The sequence below is a fragment of the Phyllobates terribilis genome, unplaced genomic scaffold (genome assembly GCF_046119375.1).
Source record: "Phyllobates terribilis strain yellow unplaced genomic scaffold, ASM4611937v1 Scaffold_65__1_contigs__length_7625178, whole genome shotgun sequence".
NCBI classification, from domain to species: Eukaryota; Metazoa; Chordata; class Amphibia; order Anura; family Dendrobatidae; genus Phyllobates; species Phyllobates terribilis.
In genome coordinates, this window is record NW_027362825.1 from 7,549,517 (window position 1) to 7,567,099 (window position 17,583).

Here is a 17,583-nt window from a genome sequence, read left to right on the forward strand (position 1 = left end):
ACCCCGGACACGGCTGTTGACCCACACTGGGGAATACAGAACAGGCAGGTTAGGCTGGCACACAGACAGGTGGGTATTGGCAGGCATGGCTGGCATGCAGACAGGTGGGCACTGGCAGGCACGACTGGAGTGCAGACTGGAGGATACTGGCAGGCATGGCTGGTATGCAGACAGCAGGGTACTGACAAGTACGGCTGGCGTGCAGACGGGGAGGTACTAGCAGGTTGGAGCACAGGCTGGATAGGGTCCAGTACAGACTGGGATTCAGGAACAGAACCGCAGATGCGGTAGACAAGCAGAGCAGAGAGGAACCGCTGGAGCCGTGGGCAAGGAGGAGCAGCGAGGTACCGTCGGAGCGGTGAGCAAGCAGAGCAGGGAGAAACCGCCAGAGCGGTGAGCAAGGCAGAGCAGGCAGGAACCGCCGGAGCGGTGAGCAAGACAGAGCAGGCAGGAACCGCTGGAGTGGTGAGTAAGGCAGAGCAGGCAGGAACCGCCAGAGCGGTGAGCAAGGCAGAGCAGGCAGGAACCGCCGGAGTGGTGAGCAAGGCAGAGCAGGCAGGAACTGCCGGAGCGGTGAGCAAGGCAGAGCAGGCAGGAACCGCCGGAGCAGTGAGCAAGGCAGAGCAGGCAGTAACTGCCGGATCAGTGAGCAAGGCAGAGCAGGCAGGAACCGCCGGAGCGGTGAGCAAGGCAGAGCAGTCAGTAACCGCCGGAGTGGTGAGCAAGGCAGAGCGGGCAGGAACCGCCGGAGCGGTGAGCAAGGCAGAGAGGACAGGGCTCTGTTCACACTGAACAGACTGGAAGGGAAAAGCAGAACCAGATGCACACAAGGTACTTGCAATGAAGTAGCGAGTGGACTCTAAACTCACAAACGGAAGTACAGCGACAACGAGTAGGAGTTAGGTGCAGGTTCAGACTCTGCAGAAAAAGGGAAGGTACGGACATAGAGAAAAACAGGTAACAGGCTAGGAGAGTGTTCAGACAGGAACTCAGTGTTCAGACAGGAACTGACACTGCAGCGAGATACAGGAGCGAGTCTGGTTATGCGGCCCCCAGAATGGCGGACAAACAGGCTAGAAGACACAGATAACAGGTCTGGGTATGCGGCCCCCAGAAGGCGGGACGAACAGGCTAGGATCGTGTTCAAACAGGCGTGGGAATACAGCCTCCAGGAAGACGGACAGGCAGGAAAAACAGAACAGGACCTGGCACATCAGAGGCAAGAAGCCCTCTGAGGATAAGAGTTGCTCAGGCACCAGCTTCAAGGTGGAGTTGGTTTAAATATCCTGTGACAGACAGCAATAGGCTGAGGACGCATTAGGGGTGTGCCCACAGCAGCTACAAAAAACAGGAAGTAACCGGGTCGTCGCCCTAAGCAGTCAGAACAGAGACAAACACACAGCATGAATAGAAGCCAGGCTAGCAGACTGGACTGAAGATCAAGTTTGCGATCTTCCATAGTGAGAGATGGTGCACCATGCAAGCCCGCCACCAGGTATGCTACAGTTCCTCCCTGGAGAAGGACGTGTCTCCACAAGCCAAGCAACTGTGGAATGAGAGAAGCCGGCTGTTCACCTATAGAGAGAAGCTGTGCCGAAGGTACCTCAACCCGAGGACCCATGAGATGGTATGGCAGATCGTAGTGCCCAGGACGGACATCCAGATGGTGTTGGAGGCCTACCACGATCAATCAGGGCACTTGGAAGAAGCTAGAAACCCTGCTGAAAGGTCGGTTTTATTGGGTTGGAATGCGCAGTTCCATAGAGAGGTGGTGCCGGGATTGTGGATCCTGTAGCCTCAGAAGAAACGACTACAGCAGCCAGAAGGCACCCCTGCAACCCATCAAGACAACTCGACCCTTGGAGATCGTGTCCCTGGATCATGTCAAGCTGACACCCAGCATGTCAGGATATTCCTATGCCCTGACCATGGTGGATCATTACTCCCGGTTCCTGGTGGTCGCCCCCGTCAAGGATCTGACGGCAGAAACTGCGGTGAAGATGTTTCAGGCGTGCTTCTGCAGGCCCCATGGATACCCGGAGCAGGTGCTGACAGTTCAAGGCTCAGCCTTTGAAGCCGAATTGTTCAAGGAGTTCTGCCATCTGTATGGGTGTAAAAAAATCCGGACTACACCGTACCACCCCCAAAACAATGGTCTCTGTGAAAAGATGAATACCATCGTCATCAACCTGCTGAAGACCTTACCACTAGAGGAGAGAAATCATTGGCCAGACCTACTACCTGACCTGGTAGATCTGTACAACCACATACATGTGAGTTCCACCAATTGTACTCCAGCATATCTCATGCGAGCAAGACCCAGGAAGTTGCCCATGGACCTGGAGCTTGGTGTAGTAGAACCAGAAGCAGATATGTCCACTGAGGACTGGGACACGACCAGACGGGAACAGTACAGAAGAGTACAGGCCTGTGTCGAAGACAGTCTCACTCGGGTAAGGGACAAGCAGGAAGCCCACTACAATAAAAGTGCGCCCGCAGAACCCTTCACACCAGGAGAAGTGGTGTTAAAGAGGAAAAGGAGAAACCACAAACTTGATGACCAATGGGAGAGAGAACTTTACACTGTGTTAAATTCAAGATTTGATAACAAGAAGACCTGTTTGATTAGCAAAGACGGAGGAATAACGACTGCAACGGTATCTAGAGACCATCTGAAGTTGTGTCCAGACCTGCTAAAGCCCCAAGAAGAAGTGCCTCTCAACGTACCGGAGGAGCCTAAAGAAGCAGATTGGCCTCAACTAGGAGGAGCAGTAATAATACCTGTGATCCACTTCTTTCAGCAGCCAAAAGACCCTCCACAGCAAGTAGAACCTGTAAGTGCTTCGGAAGAGCCTGCTCAAGATGAATCCCCGGTTGGAGCAGAGCAAGAAGGCCCAGCCAATGGTATACTTGCCAGTCCCGTAGAGAGGTTAAGGCAACCCTGCAGTTCCACAACCCTTAGAACTGAAAGAATGGGAGGTAGTACAAACACCAGTACCACACGCATCCCAGTACTATGTAGGTCGACACGCAGCACACAAGGTCAGACCCCTGTCAGATACAGAGAATAGAGAAGGAAACTCTGACAGTGTAGATAGTTGCCCCTGGGGTATTGTCTTGTGTATTTTCATGTATGTGTGTCTTGATATGTGCTTTGCCTTACTAATGGACAATTTAAGTGATATGGACACTTCCCTTGTTATCTCTAGTTACCTGTATGGGTACATAAAGAACTTTGTGGCTGAGGACTGTGTGCAGCCCAAAAAACTGTTTGCTGTAAATAATTGCACTCCCTGGAGCGCCCCTTTAGGTGACCTCAGAACAAAAACCAGTCTGACGTGGCAGAAGTGGAGGTCCAACTCAGGATCGCTATGCCCTGCAGCCACCCCAGGGCTTACGTTGAGGGTTTGCTTTGGACAGGTCCCTCAAGCTACCTTGTACTTTACCCGTGAGATGGACACCCTGTCAGGGGACCTCACCGGAACAGACTTAAATTCTGAGGTTGCTTATTGTATGTATGCATGTATATATTTATTATTTATAATGTTTTATTATGCAACGTTCAAGCAAAGTGCCTCCCATAAAGGGAAGGGTTATTGTTGTTACCTGTTATAAAAATTACTTCAGTCCGGGAGTACTGAGCTTTTCTAGGGGGGAATGTGGCACCCTGCTGCGCTTTGGTGCCACAGATCCCAGAGGGGTGCATGGATGGACTTCTCCACAAGAGGCCCTCATAGCATTCACACACCTCCACCCTACCACCTCAGACCACCAGAGGGAGCCTGGATAGGGATATATACTGGAGGGTGGAGTTAGGCAGGCAGTCTAGAGAACGGTTTCCTCAGGGGACAGAGTTGGTTCCAGTCCCTGCAGAAGATGAGCCTGAGAGAGGTCAGTCTGCAGTGGAGCTCAGTCAGTTCCTCTAGAGAGAGTTCAGATTCAGTGAGCTCAGATTAGTGAGCCAGGAGCGTGCTGACGCTCAGAGAGCGGCGAAGAGCAGCGAGGCCTACTGCTCGTGTGAAGCCTAGTGAGGGCCCCGAGCGTGGTTGAAGGCGAGTGAGTAAGCAAGCAACACAGGGGGCAGAGGAGCTTAACCAGCTCACCCCAAAACCATTTACCGGACACCGGGTCCACGCCTACGGGGGGCCTATATCCCCAGCAGGAATAACCGGAACCCCTGGAGAACTATACGTCCCAGGTTCACCAGAAGCTGACTGTTATACCAGGGTCAGGAGTCACGGAGGCCCCAGAGAGCAGGGAGTGTGAACTCCAACAGAAGGCCCTACCACCCGGTCAGCAGGTGTAATACAGAGACCGAGTTAGGCCTAGCTCCAGGCAGGCCAGAAACTCATCCAAGGAAGGCATGGAACAAGAGGCCCAATACCCGCTCACTGGGGAGAGTCCTGATATGCACCCTTCACCCTCAAGTGCCCTGGATCGTGCCTGAAACACCACCAGTAAAGGTACTGAAGTGAACTCTTGTGCATGTGCCTATTCTTCCTCTGACCCGGCTGGGTCCCCTCTGTCCTGCATCCTTCATCTACACTGCCCTGAGGCCCCGCTCCACCTGTGGGGAGTCGCACCAACTAAGCTGCCTAAACACCGGCCTCAGAGGACTGTCGCAGCGCTGGTGATCCCCACCAGACACCACAGATGGCGTCATGAACTCCCTATCCCATACAACTTCCCCCCCTTTCTTTTAAGAGTGACCCCAGGGTACGGGCCCGGGAGCCGACCACCGTGACATCCCCCAAGATCAGGCAACAACAAGGCCCGGGCGCCGAATCATCCCCATCCCCTGGGCGTGTCAGAACCTCCCATTGTGGGCCGGGTCCCAGAATGGCGCCAAAAGCATACCCTGCCCCTTGCAACTGTGACTGTCCGCATAAATGTTTCCGTCAAGGCAGGAAGGCCGTCACAGGGAGTGACCGATAGCAAATCACCGTGGGACCGCCCCCAAAAGAGGTAGGCTTTCTGAATAAATCAGTCTGGATCCGATGTTCTGAATCCACTTCAAGTGTGATATCCAGAAAATCGATCCGCTTAGGATAGTAAGTATACGTCAGCTTTACAGCACGATCATTGGAATTTAAACGCGTCATCTATCTCTATGGCGTCGGCGCGCCTCCCGGATGTGGTCCCTGTGACGCTTCCGGGTTGCGCCCACGTCATTATGGGCGGTGCGGGGCTGGGGGGGGTGGTGATTATCCCGCCGCATGTGCCGTTTACACCATTCCATTGTCGGCCATCTTTAATCATCACATGACCACACATGTGATGCCCTGAGCGGGCGGAGCTATGTATTTAAAAAGGTTCTTGTGCTTTTCTTACTTACACCTCTCGAAAAAGCACCCGCGAAACGCGCGTCGAGGCTGTCCTCCATGACAGACACCTGCCCTCATGTGGTCCCCTTTCTACATGTGACAATATTTGGGGTGAGGCACCAGTGTCCTGTACATGATATGCACTATGGCAACTGATTAATTGTTCAGGACTATGGTATACGTGATCCCCACACACTTAGTGGTATGTTTATTGTCCATGTATACCACCTCTTTCTGCCCCGCTTTATATCCCCCCTTTTTTTACCCCTACTGTCTTGTCATTATTATTCAATACTTATTGCATCCCCTCCTTTTAAGATGATATCTGTGTAATATTTGTATGGTTTATGACATTTATGTAATTTCTTGTATATATCTATATTACCCTTCCTTTTGGGCTATAGATTAAGTGGGGTTCTCTGATCTGCATGTCTGCACTTTACAATATACACTTTTTGCCATTTATTAATGTAATTTTATATGTATTACTAATAAATTTTTGTATGCCAATACACTTGTTTTTTCTCCTGTTTACATATATCTTGTTCGAGTTGGCGACACGGATATGGGGTGTGAGTGGTATTTCATCCACACCACCTTAGTGTGAATCTCAATATGTGGGCTACTGTGTTTTTCATTACAAGCTTCTAGCTTACATAGATCCTCCTGTAATATAAAATTGTCCTCCTCTGTATTGATTACCTAATTTTGGTTAGAAACATATTCAGAATGTATTTAATCATATAAAAACTGTGCACAATTATATTTATTGATCCTAAAATAAAAAAAATAAAATGTACAAATGGTGATAGGCCACAAGGTGGCACCAGTGTCAAGCTAGGTCTTATATGAAATAACTGCTGCATGGATTGTAGATAAACCTAGTTGAATACTGGTGCCACCTTGTGGCTATATATGGCATACCCACCATCTGTACTTTTTTTTAAATTTTTTAATTTTATTTTTGTATCAAATATAACTTTTCTAGTTTCTTATCTCTTGCATTGATATGCGCTGAATTTTGTTCTATTATCCTATTTATGGGTATCATTCATACTTTTGTTATAGTAAGTTTGGCAAATTGCTGTAGTATTCAAAGTATTTGATATAGTTTTTACATGGATTTAGAAGCAGAATCCACCTCTAAATCCTTGTACATAAACTGAATGTACCGGCTACATTCCCACAATGAGTGTTCTTGATGCAGCTTTTATTAGATCACTACTTTGTCGTGCTTTAACCCCTTCTCAACATGAGACATTTACATCATGTCCCTGACCCTGATGCACACTGAGCCTGCCTCTTTCAATCAGCCATGATTTAACAGCAGTGGGTGGAGCGCAGTTCTCCCTGTGGCTGGTAACCTATTAAATGCCAATTTCAATCTGCCAGTGGCATTTAACAGGTTCTGAGATGGGGGCGTGATTCCATGTGCCAGTGACATTATCGCGGGGCACTGATGGGTTGACACATTTCTTCATATTTTAACTGTTCTGATTGCAAGATTTGTGCCTGTGACTTCCATGTTAAAAAAAATCTCAACATACACTAGCTTCTTATGTAAATTGTACTCACCCAATTCAAGTGCAAAAAGAATAATCAGGTGCCATACGGAGCCACAGTACAGCATTCGTTTTTTATGGATACATTGCAATTCTGTTGCATGGGAAACTGTAAATGGTCCCGTAAACAATTAATAGCTGCTGCTGTAAAGAAAAAAAAAGGATTGTATACAGATGACAAGGGAGAAATAAATGATCCAACTTTTCTGGATGAAACTATGAGCGATTCTTATACGCCTGTGTGAAGGAACCTAATTTAATAAAAAGTGCTACAAAAGTTGCTGCAAAATAGCACCAGTGATAACTACGGATTGTCACCCAAAAAGTAAGCCATGATACAGATTCACTGATGGTATATTTCAAAACGTAGGGCTCTCAAAATATGACAACACAAAAATAAGTGATTTTTTTTTCACAGTGCATTAATTGTACAAAATAATAAAACTATATAAATGTGACATCACCATAATCATACTGACCTACTGAATAAAGATAACACTTTATTTGGTGACTAGGGTAAAATTGAAAATGCCAAAAATCAGTTGCAGAATTACTGTTTTGTTTATAATCCTTCCAATAAAGAGCCAATGAAAGCTTGTTAATAAGTTATATAAACTCCAAAGTGATTTCACTGACAAATATGATTATTTCGCTTGGTCGAAAGGAAACTTAATGTACGAACCATGAACCAAGGCAAGGTCAACATTGTCAAAGCTGAAATAGACAGAACAGGACTCGACTTACTTAGAATTAGAATTTATGAATTAAGATGGACTCAATCCAGACATTTCCAATAAAACGTACATTGGGTCTGCTATTCTGGGAACAATACCGAAGACTAAAACAATGTCACTTTTATTATCAACCGAAGATTGGCCGATTATGTCCTGAAGTACAATGCAGTCAGTAATAGAATCATCTCGATACGACTACAAGGAGCGACAAGCCATGTCACAGTTATACAAGTCTATTGACCAACAATGGATGCCTAGGGGGAGGATGCTAAGCTACGATCAAGTTCAAAAGGAATTTAGCAAGACACCAAAGAAGACGTACTCATTATTATTGGAGACTTGAATACCAAAGTGGTCCATGGCTAACATGGAACTGTTGTTGACAACTTTGAACTTGGTGAACAAAATGGGGATGGAGGAAGATTCATTGCCTTTTGTATGACAAATCAACTGTCCATTATGAACACCTTCTTCCAAAATCACAAATCGAAGACTATACATGGACATCAATTAATGGGGCCTATAAAATTCAGATTGACAACATATGTGTTTGCCAAAGATGGAGGTCGTCAATCATTAAAGTGAAAACAAGGCCAGTAGCTGTCTGTAGAACTGATCATGAACTTTTGACATCAAAGATTAAAGTCAAGCTGTGCAAAAAGAATAGACAACAAGCTGTTCCAGCTTCGATTTGACTAAGATATCTGAAGTTTTTTGGAATGGTCTGCACAACCAATTTACATCACTGGACATGGATGAAAGAAAGTCTAAGGAATGATGAACACATGTAAAGATTATTATTACTGAAGATGCCAGTAAGAAAATAAATAAGCGGCAGAAGAGATCTCCACAGCAATGTTTAACATAAGATACCCTAAAGATCATCAAAGAAAGATGAATGGCAAAAGGTAACAAGCAGGACACAGATAGCATCAGTAAAAGACTAAAGAGAGCCATTCGAGCAGACAAAGAACTTTATTACCAAAAGATATGTACAGAGATAGAAAGCGAACATCTGAGGGGCAAGACCAGGAAGGCAAAATAACTAAATATCAAAGAGATACCATGAAAGATTCAACCAAGAATGGAAATGTGGAAAGATGCCAACAGGAACAAACTCTGCCAGAACAGATCAAGGAAAGATGGAAAGAGTAAACAGAGCGCCTCTACAAGGACGATTCAGTGATATGGGAAAAAAACTGAGTGTTATGCTAGAGCAGCAACTCACTCGGGATAATAGGTAAAAAACTGCAACTGACCCTGCCGGTTCTTGTACAGACAAGAGATCCTGACCCCGCAGTCCCTAGTGGTTCATATGTGAGCTGAGATAGCCCTAACCACAAACTAGCAGATGTAAACTCGGACCTATGCTGCCTGATAGGCTGTGAGCGCTTCAAGTTCCTCCTAAAGAACCGGAGGCAGAGCAGAGTGTGAATTACCTACAAAAAGGAAAGTGTGCTGAAAAATAAAGATCCCAAAGTGAGTAAAATAAACCACAAAATCCAAAATAAAGTATAAAGTACGTAATGTTAGATCATATGCAGCCTACTTCCTAAAAAGAAACAGAAAATGGGTGCAGAGTAAGGAACAGAAACAGCAAAGAGATAAACCCTAGCTGGAATTTCACTCACTGGCTTTAAACTACAGCAGAATGGCTGAACATAAAAAGAGACTATCAACAGCAGGAAATGCCAGCAGGAGAAAAGAATATACAGCCGCACCCATAAGGTGATAAGGCAGGCAAATAAAAACACCTGTGTAATGCTAAACAGACTGCAGTCAGAATAACAAAACCTAAATACCCGGAGAAAAGGTGTGTCTGCTGTGGCTTGGTGGACAGAGAAGCCGACAACAAAACACAGGCTTGAGGGTTTGAACCCAGGAGCATGACACTGAGACTGGAAATGATGGAAAACCAAACATCCTGAAAGACGATGTCATTGCTGCGATAAAGCTTCTGTCAAACAACAAAGCCTTTGGATGTGACAATATTCCAATAGAGCTAATAAAGTCTTCTCAAGCAAGAGTTAATGTTATAACATGCCTGTGTAACAGATATGTGTTATGCTGGCAAATCGCATGCCTTCTAAGCGCAGCCCTACTCACCATGTGTTTCGCTCTGCTCCACCCAGTACCTGACCGTCCCTTTGAGTTGCCTTATGCTTCTCTTCCAGCTCTGCTGTTTGTGAGTGATAGGGGTGTGTCCTAACGATGCAGAAATTTGTATCCATTCTGCTCTGCAGAGATCTGCTTCCCTGGCTTATCACCTGCCAGCAGGTGATATATTATGTGTCTCCACCTCCATTCCTCGCCTGAACTTAGGTTCTAGTAGCTTAGTCTCTTGCTTCCTGCATTGGCATATTCTTGTTTTGTCTCACCTATTATTGACCTTTCTTACCTTCTCGTTTATCCTGATCTCTCTGCTCCTGATCTCGGCTATGAATTCAGAACCTGTCCTTTCTGCTCCGACTTTGGACCGTCTGACTACGCTATTGTCTCACCCAACTGTACCCCGTGCCCGAGTTTCTGACACTCTGGTCAGCTGCTGCAGTCCCCAGGATTGCCCTGGAGTGGTACTTGGTGTCTACCGGTGGCCCAGCCTATCCTCACCATCAGAGGCTTTAGTGAATACCCGGTAGACACTTAGTCACACCCCTCCAGAGTAAGCCCGGACCGTCGCACAGTGGGCACACACCCATTAGCGTTACAGGATTTTAAGGCCATGGACTCTGCTGACAAATCGGGACCCAGAGACCCCAAGTCTAACGTAAAAGTGCTGTGCGAGAAAGTCCATTTTCAACGAGAGTGTCAAGACCAGATGATGCAGACTATTAATGTGGTGGCAACTCAGTTGCAGGATCTGACCGCCATGATGTTCTTCCTCTCCCCCGCCTATACTCTGTCTGACCATCCTACTACAGGACAGACTGCCTCTCCAAGGAAACCACCAATGGCTCCAGTTTCTGGAGGAACAGCTAAGTTTCAGCTTCCGCCCCCGTTCCGCTACGATGGAGATCCCAAGGAGAGCCATGTCTTCATTAACCAGTGTCAGATATACTTCTCTCTCCACACCTACTTGTTTCCAGCAGACTATGCTCGATGCATCCATACACTGGCTGTGAAGCTAGCCTGGAAAGAAGAAACCTTGGTGGTAACCTTCTGGCAGAGCCTGTCTGGTCGAATTAATGATGAATTGGCAGGCAGGTATCTACCATCTTCCCTGAAAGCTCTTATACTTCTGGCTTCTAGCATTGATCTCCGCTTTCACGAACATGCTTAGGAACAAGTCCGAGTATAATCCCATGCCAGAGGACCCTCCAGGCTGGACCCAGCCTTCCAGTATATAAATAACAAAAGACTGATTGTCACTTCCAAACAGAAAACTGGTGTGTACAGGTGCATACTAAGAGTAGTCATCTCTATACATATGTGGCACCCTGCTGTTCACAGGTACCACAGGACCCAAAAGGGTGCATGGATGGACTTCTCCACAAGAGGCACTCGCTACACACAAACACCTCCACCTTTCCACCTCATACCACCAGAGGGAGCCTGTCAGGGACATATATATTGGAGGGTGGAGTTAGGAAGTCAGATCAGTCTGCTAGATCAGTTAAGAGTGTGCTCAGTGAAGTAGCAGCACGCTGGCTGCTGTGCTGAGGCAAGTTGAGGCCTGCAGCACATGCTGAAGCCTGAGTTGAGGGCCCCGAGTGTGGCCGGAGGCAAGGAGAGAAGTGATAAGAAGCCAGAGGAGCATCATAGGCTCACCCCAGAATACCAGCCGGACACCGGGCCCGCGCCTACGGGAGCATCTACACCCAGTAGGGATCACCGGCATACCAGGAGGACTACAAGTCCCCGGTCGACCTGAAGCTAAACCCATTGACAGGACTAGGAACCACGAAGGCCCCAGCGTCCAGGGAGAGTGATTGCCAGAGGAAAGTCCTACTACAAACCCAGCAGGTGAGCGAGAGAGAAACAGCATAGAAGCCAGGCCTAGCTCCAGGCAGGTCAGAAGCTTAGAAAGAGGAAGCAAAGGATCAGGAGGCCTTATACCCACTCACTGGGGAGAGTCCAGAAGTGCACCCTTACCACCGAGTACCCTGGACCGTACCAGTTATCACACCAGTAAAGGTACTGAAGCGAACCCCTGTGTGCGTGTCCGTCATTCCCCCTGATCCGACCTGGCCACCTCTCACCTGCATCCCCATCCATCCTACACTGCCCTGGGGCCCTCTCCACCTGTGGGGAGCCGTTCCAACCAAGCTGTCCTATCAACTGCTCCAGAGGTCTGCAGCAGCGCTGATACCGATTACCGGACAAACTACAACTCCCTTGTAAATAATCCTCTTTTTGTGGACTGCCCTGGGCCATGGACCGGGCCGCAGCCACTGTGACATACATATATCTCATTCCCCAGTATCTAAAGGCCCGGCTGCCGAGTACCCCATTGACCTGGGGGCGCGTCATCTCTGGCGTCACGAACAGGATTTCGTGCCCGTTGCCACCGGGTACTGTGTGCTGTAATTGAACTGTGTTTAAACTGTGGTGAACATCGCCGTCATTACCACACCGCCGCGCGGGAAGAAGAGGGGCATAACCGCGGGAACCAGAGAGGCGTGACTACTGGAAGAGCGTGAAACCCAGGCCCCGCCTCGCGCCTCGACGTCGAACCAGGAAGCGTCAGGTCCTGGAAAGAGACCGTCGTCAAGTGCATTCTCTGACGTCAGCCGTGAGAGAGACGCAAGGTCCTGGAAGAAGACATTCACCTGCGGAGCTGCGGCCTACCCGATGAAAGTACAGAAGGTAGGCTACGGTTCACTAGGGTGGCGCAACCATGGCCGACGACCAGCAAAACGCCGGGGCATCGGTTAACGCTCCCTATGCTCAACTCGCGCCCGGCGCTGAACAAGCTGAAGCACCCACCCCACCAGCAGGGGTCACGATTCCAGTCATACCCATGGCCCTGCCGTACATCCCTGGAGCAAAATGGCTTCCCCAGTACGATGGTAAACAAGACACCCTGTCTGGATTCAAAAGGAAAATATGCGGTGTGTTGGATATGTACTCTATGACTGGCAAACAGAGAGCCGCTGTTGTACTGGGACAATTGACTGGTGTTGCAGAGCGGGAAGTTGAAACTTGGCCAGCCGCAGACCAGGAGTCAGTATCCATCATATTCAAGAAACTCCAAGCTGTCTTTGAGAACCGCACTGAGACAGATCTCCGGATGAGGTTCTACCATTGTACCCAGAAACCTGAGGATAGTGTCCGGGACTACGCCTGGCGCTTACAAGAGGCGCTGCGGGCCCTGAAACAGGTTAGTCCAGCCAGCATACATGATGAGAGTAAAACACTGACAGAACAATTCATCCAGGGGTTAAGGTCCCAGGAGGAGAGCAGAACTGTACGGTGGTGGGCCTAAGATCATCCAGATGCCACCTTTGACACGCTGAAGGACATGGCTATAAAGGGTCTGCAGCCCCTGGAAACATCAAATACTGCTATCCAATGTTACCAGGGTGGGGCCACCCCAGTGCCCGCAGCTCCCACTACTCCTTCGCTAGCAGCTGAAGCAAAAGTGCAAACAGCGACCCCTAGTGAGCTGGACAGTCTGCACTCTGAAGTGCGTCAGCTAAGCAAAACTCTGACCACTGTCCTGAGCGCCCTGCAGCTACAGACAGAGCCCAAGACGGATGGAAGGATCCTACTCGCCAACAGTCCTGAGGATGTCCCCTGGATGAGGAGAATGAGGACAACGCCACACCGTGGGAGGACCAGCAACCATTGTTGCCCCCCAAGAGAATTCGTCTGCTACCATTGTCGCAAGGCAGGCCACACTGCACGGACCTGTCCTTTAAACGAGCAAACACTGGGGCCGAGGGCCGACACCCAGTAGTAAACCAACCAGGCCCATCAAGCTGGTACAACCGGTTCGTGGGAGGAAGACCTTTCCTGTCCATTTGTGCTGGATGGCATCGAAACACCTGCCCTACTGGACACCAGATCACAGGTAACCATCATACCTGATGTCCTCTACAAATTTTGGAAGGGTTAAAGGGGTACAACACCACATACCCACCTGTAACCATCCACCCATCAAGGAGCGTTACAGACCCATACCACCAGCACATTACCAGAAAGCGAAGGAAATGTTGTATGACATGAAGAGGGCATTGGTAGTAAGGGATAGCTGTAGCCCCTGGGCAGCTCCCCTGGTCCTGGTCAGGAAAAAGGATGGTAGCATGAGAATGTGTGTAGATTATAGACAGATTAATCGCATAATACATAAAGATGCATACCCTTTGCCCCGTATAGAGGAATCCCTGGCTGCACTAAAGTCTGCAAATTACTTCCCTACACTGGATCTTACTAGTGGGTACTGGCAAGTCTCTGTTGCTGAGGAAGACCAGGAGAAGACAGCCTTCACTACCCCGATGGGACTCTGTGAGTTCAACAGTATGCCGTTTGGACTCTGCAACGCCCCCGGAACGTTCCAGAGGTTGATGGAGTGCTGTTTAGGACACCGTAACTTCGAGACAGTGCTGCTATACCTGGATGACGTTATCGTGTACTCCAGGACGTATGAGGACCATTTGAAGCACCTGGCGAGGTATTTGAAGCATTGTCCCGGTATGGGATGAAACTGAAGCCTTCCAAGTGCCACCTGCTCAAACGGAAGGTTCAGTACCTGGGACACATAGTCAGCCCAGAGGGAGTAGCACCAGACCCGGAGAAGGTCACAGCCATCCAGATGTGGCCTTAGCCTAAGAACATCAAGGAGGTACGTCAATTCCTGGGACTGGTCGGGTACTACCGGAGATTCATAAAGGACTACACCAAAAAGGCAGCACCTTTACAAGATCTCCTGGTAGGACAGTCCAAGAGAGGCAAAAGTCCCCCCATTCCAGTGGGGTAAGGAACAGGCTGAATCATTTGCAGTGATGAAGGAGATCCTAACTGGTGAAGAAATCCTGGCTTACCCTGACTACAGCCAACCTTTCCTGCTGTACACCGACGCCAGCAACAAGGGACTGGGAGCTGTGTTATCAAAGAAGCAGAATGGCAAAGAGGTGATTGCCTATGCCAGCAGGAAGCTTCGCCCTACCGAGAGGAACCCAAAAAATTACAGCTCCTTCAAGCTGGAGTTCCTGGCCTTGGTCTGGGCCATCACTGAACGATTTAAGCATTACCTAGCCTCAACTAAATTCACAGCTTTTACTGACAACAACCCCTTGACACACCTGGAGACAGCCAGGTTGGGAGCGATGGAGCAGCATTGGGTGGCCAGACTGTCAAATTATCAGTTCACGATCAAGTACCGGGCAGGTCACAAGAACACCAATGCTGATGCCCTGTCAAGAATGCCCCACCAGTCGGACATCGAGGATGAAGTGGATGTCATTGAAGAGATTGAACTACCTGCCTTCCACAGAAATGGGATGGTCCACGAGCAGCGCACCTCTAGAAGATGTCGTGGTAAGACACTAAACCCTTTACCTTATCACAGATGGTAGGAGACCCAGGACAGTGACCCGGTTGTCAGCCTCATCAAAGGACTGATAACCCAAGAAGGTTCTCAGCTGGAGAAGGATGCTCCTCTGCAAGCTAAGCAACTGTGGAATGAGAGAAGCCGGCTGTTCATCTACAGAGAGAAGCTGTGCAGAAGCTATGTCAACCCCAGAACCCATGAAATGGTGTGGCAGATCGTAGTACCCAGGACAGACATCCAGATGGTGTTAGAGGCCTACCACGATCAAGCAGGTCACTTTGGCTGGAAGAAACTGGAAACCCTGCTGAAAGACCGGTTTTACTGGGTTGGAATGCGGAGCTCCATAGAAAAGTGGTGCCGGAATTGTGGGCCCTGTAGCATCAGAAGGAATGACTACGGCAGCCAGAAAGCACCCCTGCAGCCCATCAAAACAACTCGACCCTTGGAGATTGTCGCTCTGGATCATATCAAGTTGTCACCCAGCAGGTCAGACTATTCCTATGCCCTGACCATGGTGGATTACTATTCCCGGTTCCTGGTGGTAGCCCCTGTCAAAGATCTGACAGCAGAAACTGCAGCAAGAACGTTCCAAGCATACTTCTGCAGGCCCCATGGATACCCGGACAAGGTGCTGACGGATCAAGGCCCTGCCTTTGAAGCCGAGCTGTTTAAAGAATTCAGTCATCTGTATGGGTGCAAGAAGATCCGGACTACGCCGTATCACCCTCAAACCAATGGTTTGTGTGAGAAAATGAACAACATCATCATAGACCTGCTGAAAACCTTACCCTTGGAAGAATGGAACCAGTGGCCAGACAAACTACCTGACCTGGTAGATCTGTACAATCACATACCTGTGAGCACCCCAGCGTACCTCATGAGAGCAAAACCCGGAAAGTTGCCCATGGACCTGGACCTCGGAGTGGTAGAACCTGATGCAGATATGTCCACTGAAGACTGGGACACAACTCGACAAGAGCAGTACAGAAGAGTACAGGCCCGTGTCGAAGACAGTCTAAACAGAGTAAGGGAAAAGCAAGAAGGCCAGTATAATAAGCATGCACCAGCAGAACCCTTGGCACCTGGAGAAATCGTGCTAAAGCCGAAAAGAGGTCACAAGCTCGATGACCAGTGGGAAAGAGAACCCTACACTGTGTTAAATTCTAGATTTGACAACAGCAAAACCTGCCTGATCAGTAAAGACGGAGGTAAGACAATTGCAACAGTCTCAAGAGACCACATGAAATTATGCCCAGATCTATTTAAGCCACAGGAGAAGGAAGTACCTCTTATAGTATCGGAAGAACCCAAAGAAGATGTACTTCATACAGTTCTAGGAGATTTCCCTGCGGACTGGCCTCAACTTGATGGAGCACTCATACCATTGATGCACTTCTATCAGCAACCAGAAGAACCTCCACTGCAAGTAGAACCTGTAAGCGCCCAGCAAGAGCCTGCTCAGGAACAAGAAGAATCCCCAGAAGAAGGATCACCAGTTGAAGCAGAGCCAGAAGGCCCAGTAAACAGTGTACTTGCCATTCCCATAGAGAGATTGAGGCAGTTCTATGATTTACCCACACGTAGATCTGATAGGTTAGTGGATAGTGCACGCACAGACACTAGTAACACCCCAGTGCTACATAGGTCTACACGCAGCACACAAGGCCAAATCCCTGGCAGGTATAGGGAATAAGTTAAAAATGGCTGCAGTGTAAATAGTTACCCAGTTGGGAATTGCCTGCTGTTATTATTTATGTGAACTGAAAATATATATGTGCGTTTAGTTACCCGTAAGGGTATAAAGACTTGAAGGCTGAGGACTGTGAGCAGCCAAAAACTTTATTTGTAAATAGTTGCACTCCTTAAAGTGCCCCCTTTATTGATTTTATTTATGCATCACATGACCTCAGAACAAAAACCCGTTTGGCGTGGCCGAAGACGTGGTCCAACACCTGGATCACCTATGCCCTGCAGCCACGCCCAGGGCCTACGTTGAGGGTTTTTGGACAGGTCCCTCATGCTGCTCCATTTGCACCTTCACCAGTGAGATGGACACCTGTAATGGATCTCACTGAGACTTTAAGAAGGGTGTATTATATGTTTTAAGGAAATGTTATAATTGTTATTATAATTGTTGTTGTTGTAACCTTTTACAAAATGCTTCAGTCCAGGAGTACTGAATTGTACTAGGGGGGAATGTGGCGCCCTGCTGTTCACAGGTACCACAGGACCCAAAAGGGTGCATGGATGGACTTCTCCACAAGAGGCACTCGCTACACACAAACACCTCCACCCTTCCACCTCATACCACCAGAGGGAGCCTGTCAGGGACATATATATTGGAGGGTGGAGTTAGGTAGTCAGATCAGTCTGCTAGATCAGTTAAGAGAGTGCTCAGTGAAGTAGCAGCACGCTGGCTACTGTGCTGAGGCAAGTTGAGGCCTGCAGCACATGCTGAAGCCTGAGTTGAG